At 36.1% G+C, this 5,599-nt stretch overlaps 1 long non-coding RNA gene across 1 annotated transcript; it reads left to right on the top strand.

Moving 5' to 3' along the window:
• Positions 1–4,521: 4,521 nt before the first annotated feature.
• Positions 4,522–5,109, top strand: LOC119790817. The gene is made up of 3 exons (XR_005281776.1): positions 4,522–4,628; positions 4,728–5,010; positions 5,095–5,109. It is a non-coding gene; the product is annotated as an uncharacterized LOC119790817 (long non-coding RNA).
• Positions 5,110–5,599: the final 490 nt, after the last annotated feature.

The following is a 5,599-nucleotide window of genomic DNA, read 5'->3' as shown; positions in this document are numbered from 1 at the left end:
ATTTTTTAATTCGCGTTTTAAACGGATCAATTTCCTGAGTTAAAATGCGATTAAAATTTGAAATTTTAAACGAAAATTTTTTTTTCCCGATTGAAAATCCTTTAAATACTCTCGATTTACAAAAACAAAAAAAATACCCTACAGGGTGGTTTGTGCCCCAAAGTTCTTTTTTTTTAAAATGGAAAACAGGGTCACAGATACTGATTTTTGCCCTTGGAAACAAAATGGCAAGAAGTGGGGAAAGGCCCTTTTAGCAAAAAATAACAAATATGTAAACCAAAAAAAAAAGGCCCGAAAAAAGGTGATGTAAATGACAGTTCTTTACCCGTTAATAGTTTTTGAACAAAAACAAACCCTTTTACCCCACTGCTATAAAAAATTTTGTAGAGTTAACATTAGATGTTTAAATTAAAAAAAAGGTAATAATGAACAATTTTCAATCAAAAATCAAAATCAATAGCCCACATCATAGTTTAAAAGGTTTTGTCTAAAGCCTCAGAAAGTTTACTTTTCAGCCTTTAACAAAAAAGAGAACCACCCAACCCACCCCCACACACAGACACACCCACCCCACACACACACACACACACAAGGGTACCGACCTGTGGCGTACCCCAGACGGCAAAAAAGTTTCTGTACGAGATTCCCCTTTCATTTAGTTTTCGGGTTTTTCAGCGTATTTCAAAGGGGGCTATAGTTACCAGACACTCAACTTTTTTTGGTGGTGGGGGCCCTTTAAAAAAAAAGGATAGCCCTCACCCCCCTTTTATGGCGGTTTTTTTTCCCCCGAGGAGTCCGTCCGAAGCCTATGAGAAAAAGCATACACTGGGGGGAAATAGCCCCGCCTTTTCCCCCAAAGGGTGGCCGGGTTTTACTTGGAAAAAAGGGACCAAAAAAACCACATGCGTTAATCTCACGTTAAAGAAATTTTTTCGCCGTTAAAATGGCCTGCGTTAAGCGATAAAAAAGCGATAATTTTGACCCGCACTAATAAAAAATTTAAAATAAACCAAAAAAATTACCGCCCCATATCTGGGCTCAATAACCATTTTTAAAAAACAATTTTCATTAATTTCAGACGGAACTTTTTCAAAAGAGTTGGAATTTTATATTAAACTGAACTTCCATTTTTTTACAATGTTCTGTGCCCCAAATAAAAATTTCCTCCCGATTTACGGGGAAAAACCCGATGATAGACATTTGGGTTCCTTTTAATATTTAAAAATTTTGCCCCGTATGAGAGCATGCACTGTTTAAAACCTACTGTTCTATAGGTCATACAAACTACCCGTAACTGTGCCCAAACACGCCCTTAAACCCCCAAAAACCCCAATCCCCTAATAGGGGCGGGGACTACCCTTTTACCCCCTTTACCCCTACCCTTAAAAAAATGAGCCAGAAAAGGGGCCGAGCTCAGAATTTAGTAACTTGCGTTTTGGAACGGAAACAAACCCGAACTGAAAAGAGATTTGGGGCATAACCGGGGCCCGCGTAACTGCAGACCCGTTCCCCAGGTGGGTTTTGGCTTTGGTTTTTTTTCCCCGGTCGGTTCTTGAAAAAAAAGAGCGCAAAAGAGCAGAACGCGTTTAATCCCCTGGGAAAAGGCCCGAACTTTTCCGGGTTCACACTTCCATTCCAAAAAAAGTCGGCTTCCCCAAAAACCGGCTTTTCTCAAAATACAAACCGCGCAAAAAGGGTTTCCGTCTTCGCCTGACCCACCGCAAACACGGAATGGTTTAAAAAACTCCAAATAATCAAGCCTAATTTTCTGAATGTGACGGGGCCGCCCCTTTTGATTTGCTTTTTTAATTCCCTCCTCATTTGTCTTCTTTTCTTGGGGGTTTTTACGGCGGTTGACAAACCAAGCGTTTGGTGCATTTTCCGCCCGGGAGCTGCTTGGTCCCCTCCCTCAAAACCTAGCCGTTTAAAACCCCACATCGTCATAAAACAGGACGAGGGGAGTGGGGGAAAGGGGGCCGCCCGGTTCCGGAGAATTAACCCCCCAGGGTTTTAAGGGGGTGTAAAGGGGGAAGGTTTTTAAATCCCCCGGGGGGGGGGCGCGGGAAAAAAACCCTTTTTTAAAGCTTTTTTGGCCGGGTTTTTTTGGTTTACCCGGATCTGGGGGAAGGGGGGTCCGGGGGGGCCCGGGGGGAAAAACCCCCCTTCCCCCCGGCAAAGGGGATTCGGTTTTTCCCCAAAAGGGTAAAAATAAATTTTAATAGGGGGGCTATTTGTGGGGAACTTTTTCTTTGGTTTGGGGTGACTTTTTGGTTTTTAAACTAAAATTTCCTTTGGAAAAAGTGGGCCCTGGGGAGACGACAAACTTTTTTTGGAAAAAAATTAAATTTTGGGAAAAAGGGGGGGGGGGTCTACAAAGGTTTGTCTTTTTTTCTGCTCCTTTTCAATTCTGGAATTTTCCCTTTTGGTTTAACCCGAATTTAATTATGACTGCAATTGTTAAAATTGATTGAACTTCCCAAATTTTGGGCGTTTTTGGGCTTAAAAAAAAACATTTTTTTTTCCCCTAATTTCCCGAATTTCCCGGGGTTTAAATTTTTAAGGGAAAGGCCATTTCCCACAAATTTTTTAGTAGTTTAATTTCCCGGCCCTTCCCGTTTCATGTCCCTGTGGCCCCTTTTCCCAACTTAAACTCCGGGTTGATTAATTGCATATTTATGTATGGTCATTTTATAGGGGTACATAATTTTTTTTCTCTGTTGTGGAATTTAGTGCTTGGGTTTTTTAAACCGGTTTTTTGTTCAATGTAGGCCCCACACTTTAAAAATTCAAGTTTTCAAAGGCGGAAATATTCAATTGGGAAGGTGGGAAAAAATGTGACAAAAGAAGGGAATCTGATTTTCATTTCAACTGAAAAGGCAAAAGGGGGAAAAAAGTTAAAGTATAAAGGGGAAAGGGAATATATTTTTGTTTTTTTCAGTGATGTTTTTGTTCGGTTTTAGAAAAGTAAGATTTTTAAATTTAAAACTTCTCTTCATTAAAAAAAAGGAAATAAAATTGTTGTGTTATCTAACTTTTAGCTTTGTCATTTTATCTTCTCTGTTTCACTATAGATAAGCTGATTTTCATCATAGAGCTAGACAAAAACTGTTTATAGTTTTGTTTTTTCTTACATTTCAAACTTATATTGTGTTGTTTTGTTATACGAGAGCCTGAATCAATTTCTGAGAAAAAAAAAAAACAAGAGCTTGTGAGAATTAATTGTGATATTTCATAGTAGATGTTCTATCTAGAAAAACTATTTTTGCAGATATTTAGCTGTGTTTATGTAAACTACTTAGGATGGAAAACTGTTCTTTCACTAAAATTCTGATTTTATTCCACTCTTACCACAGCTTAGGTTGTAGGACTGTCTCTATGGCATCCCGCTTAGATTATTTCTCTTCACCTCCATCTTGATGGTACAAGTGGTTCAGTTGGTAGTACTTACTACTTTTTGTTTGAGTAAATTAAAAAAAAAATCTTTATAGTGATATTTAAAATTTTCTGTACATTTAATGTGTAGCTCCTGCTGTTATTTATATTATGAAATAATTGTTCTAGAATCTAGCATGTCTGTATAATATTTCACTTGTGTTTTAACATTTTTCAGGCTTACAGACCCACGTATCACAGTTCGTACAGCAAAGTACTTCTTAAAGGATTGCAAAAAGAAGATGAAGGAAAATATCAATTTACATCTCTCAGAGGGCTTGTAAACAGTATGAGGTAAAAGTAATAGGTAAGAACTACTCTCATGATAAATAAACTGAACATGCAATGTGATTGACTTTGTGTTTCATCTTTCTTATAATTACCCTTACAACCAGAAAAGTTGTTAGAAAAAAGTAGAATTTATGAATATATTGTTTATGATTTGATTGATATTTTTTACAAACTATGCAAACTATTTTCTTACAAACTATAATACATCTACTTGCACTTTTTTCACCAGATAATTTTAATGTTTTAATTAATTTTTTTGATACTGTAAATGTCTAATAAATTTGGTTATCTTTCCCACTAAAAAGGGATTGAATGCTTAAGAGAATTGAATTTAATCATTGGCTCAGAATTTGGACATTTTTATTTGTCACAAAACAAGTGGTATTTCTAATATCTTAAGGAACGATTCATTGTGCAGCTCATACAATTTCACTTTTTCCTGCTTTTGTATTTATTTATGTTGGGTTGATGGGTGGAGTTCAGACGCTTTACTATGTGTTAAGATATTCTAGCTAATTTAACACTTAAATAATCCTCTTTAAATGAAAGTTAAAAATTATTTCATTTAAAATGTTAAAAAAATCATATTCTCTCAATCAACAGGATTTACACATAAATTCACTTTTTGTTTTATTGTGTTATTTCAGAATGTATTACAAAGAAGTATATGGAGAGTGTTTCCCTTGGGGTTCCTGAAAGAGCTCAGTACCTGTATTTTAAGGGTTCGACTGAAAAACTGGAAAAAAACTCTGGGATCGTACAAAAAGTCAAAACACTGATAAAAGAGTGATTGTGAAGGAACAATGTCTGGAAAATGGTCAATCTCACTAAGGCAGACGAAGGATTCTACTTGTTTGTTCGTGAAGACAAAAAAGTTGAGCTAACGATAAAGCTATCTATAAAAGGTACATTTTTAAATCTGTTTTAAGCTGCATGTGGAATTTTCTATCTATTATCTTGTAGAAATTAAATATACAATCTATGCCCTAATCTACCAAACACAGAAGAAACCCAGGATTATAAACTGAAGTGAATGAGAGCCTCTTCATTAAATTTCCTGAGCGTGGAGGACCTTGGGATGTGGTGTTCAAGTCAAAAAATAAACAAACAGAGGGTGATGATCAAAAATCAACTAGTTTTGGAAGGCACTGGATTCGAGGGGAGAAATTACTATTCAGAATAATAGCATTGAAATTAAATCAGTGACAGCAGAAGATTCTGGAACGTTTAACTTCTATGACCAACAAGGCAACCTGGCAATGTCTGTTAAGCTGGATGTTGACTCTGGTGAGTAAAACAGCATTTCTGATTTACATTTAAAAGTTTACAGAGGATTTAACCATAACTTTCCTTCCTATATATTTTTAATAGGATCTAATCACCTAGTGCTTATATTGTTGTTCCGTTGGTCCTTCTGGTGGTTTGTGTGGGTGGTGGTTCTGCTGCAAAAAAAGGTAAATCAAAACCTAGCGAGGAAGCTTTTGTCTCTCCCCATGGTAAGTATAAGGTGGATGCTTAATTAAGATCACTTTATATCTGTGCAGAAAACAAAAATCCCAACAAATATTAACCAACACCCTTTCCCCCTATAATTTCAGGAGTTGACACTTGCTTTACACAAACCTAGGTTATATCTAAAATATAATATAATTTGACAGCAATTTTTTTTGGTAATATGTCCTTGAGGATAACTAAAATGCTTATGGGCAAAAATCAGTTGTATAATAATGGAAAAGCAAGGCAAGTCTATTCACAAAACGTATTTCAGTTGAAAGGATAGTGCTGTACATAAAAAATTTTTTTTTGAAAAATTACAGAGAAAAGAACATCACAGGGGCAATTAAATAATATATGAATATGAGTAATTTAGGAAAAT

This window comes from Cyprinodon tularosa, unplaced genomic scaffold, assembly GCF_016077235.1.
Source record: "Cyprinodon tularosa strain WSP-4 unplaced genomic scaffold, ASM1607723v1 ctg371, whole genome shotgun sequence".
In the NCBI taxonomy this organism is placed as follows: Eukaryota; Metazoa; Chordata; class Actinopteri; order Cyprinodontiformes; family Cyprinodontidae; genus Cyprinodon; species Cyprinodon tularosa.
Note: the sequence above shows the minus strand (reverse complement) of the source record. Positions and strands in the feature narration are given on the sequence as shown.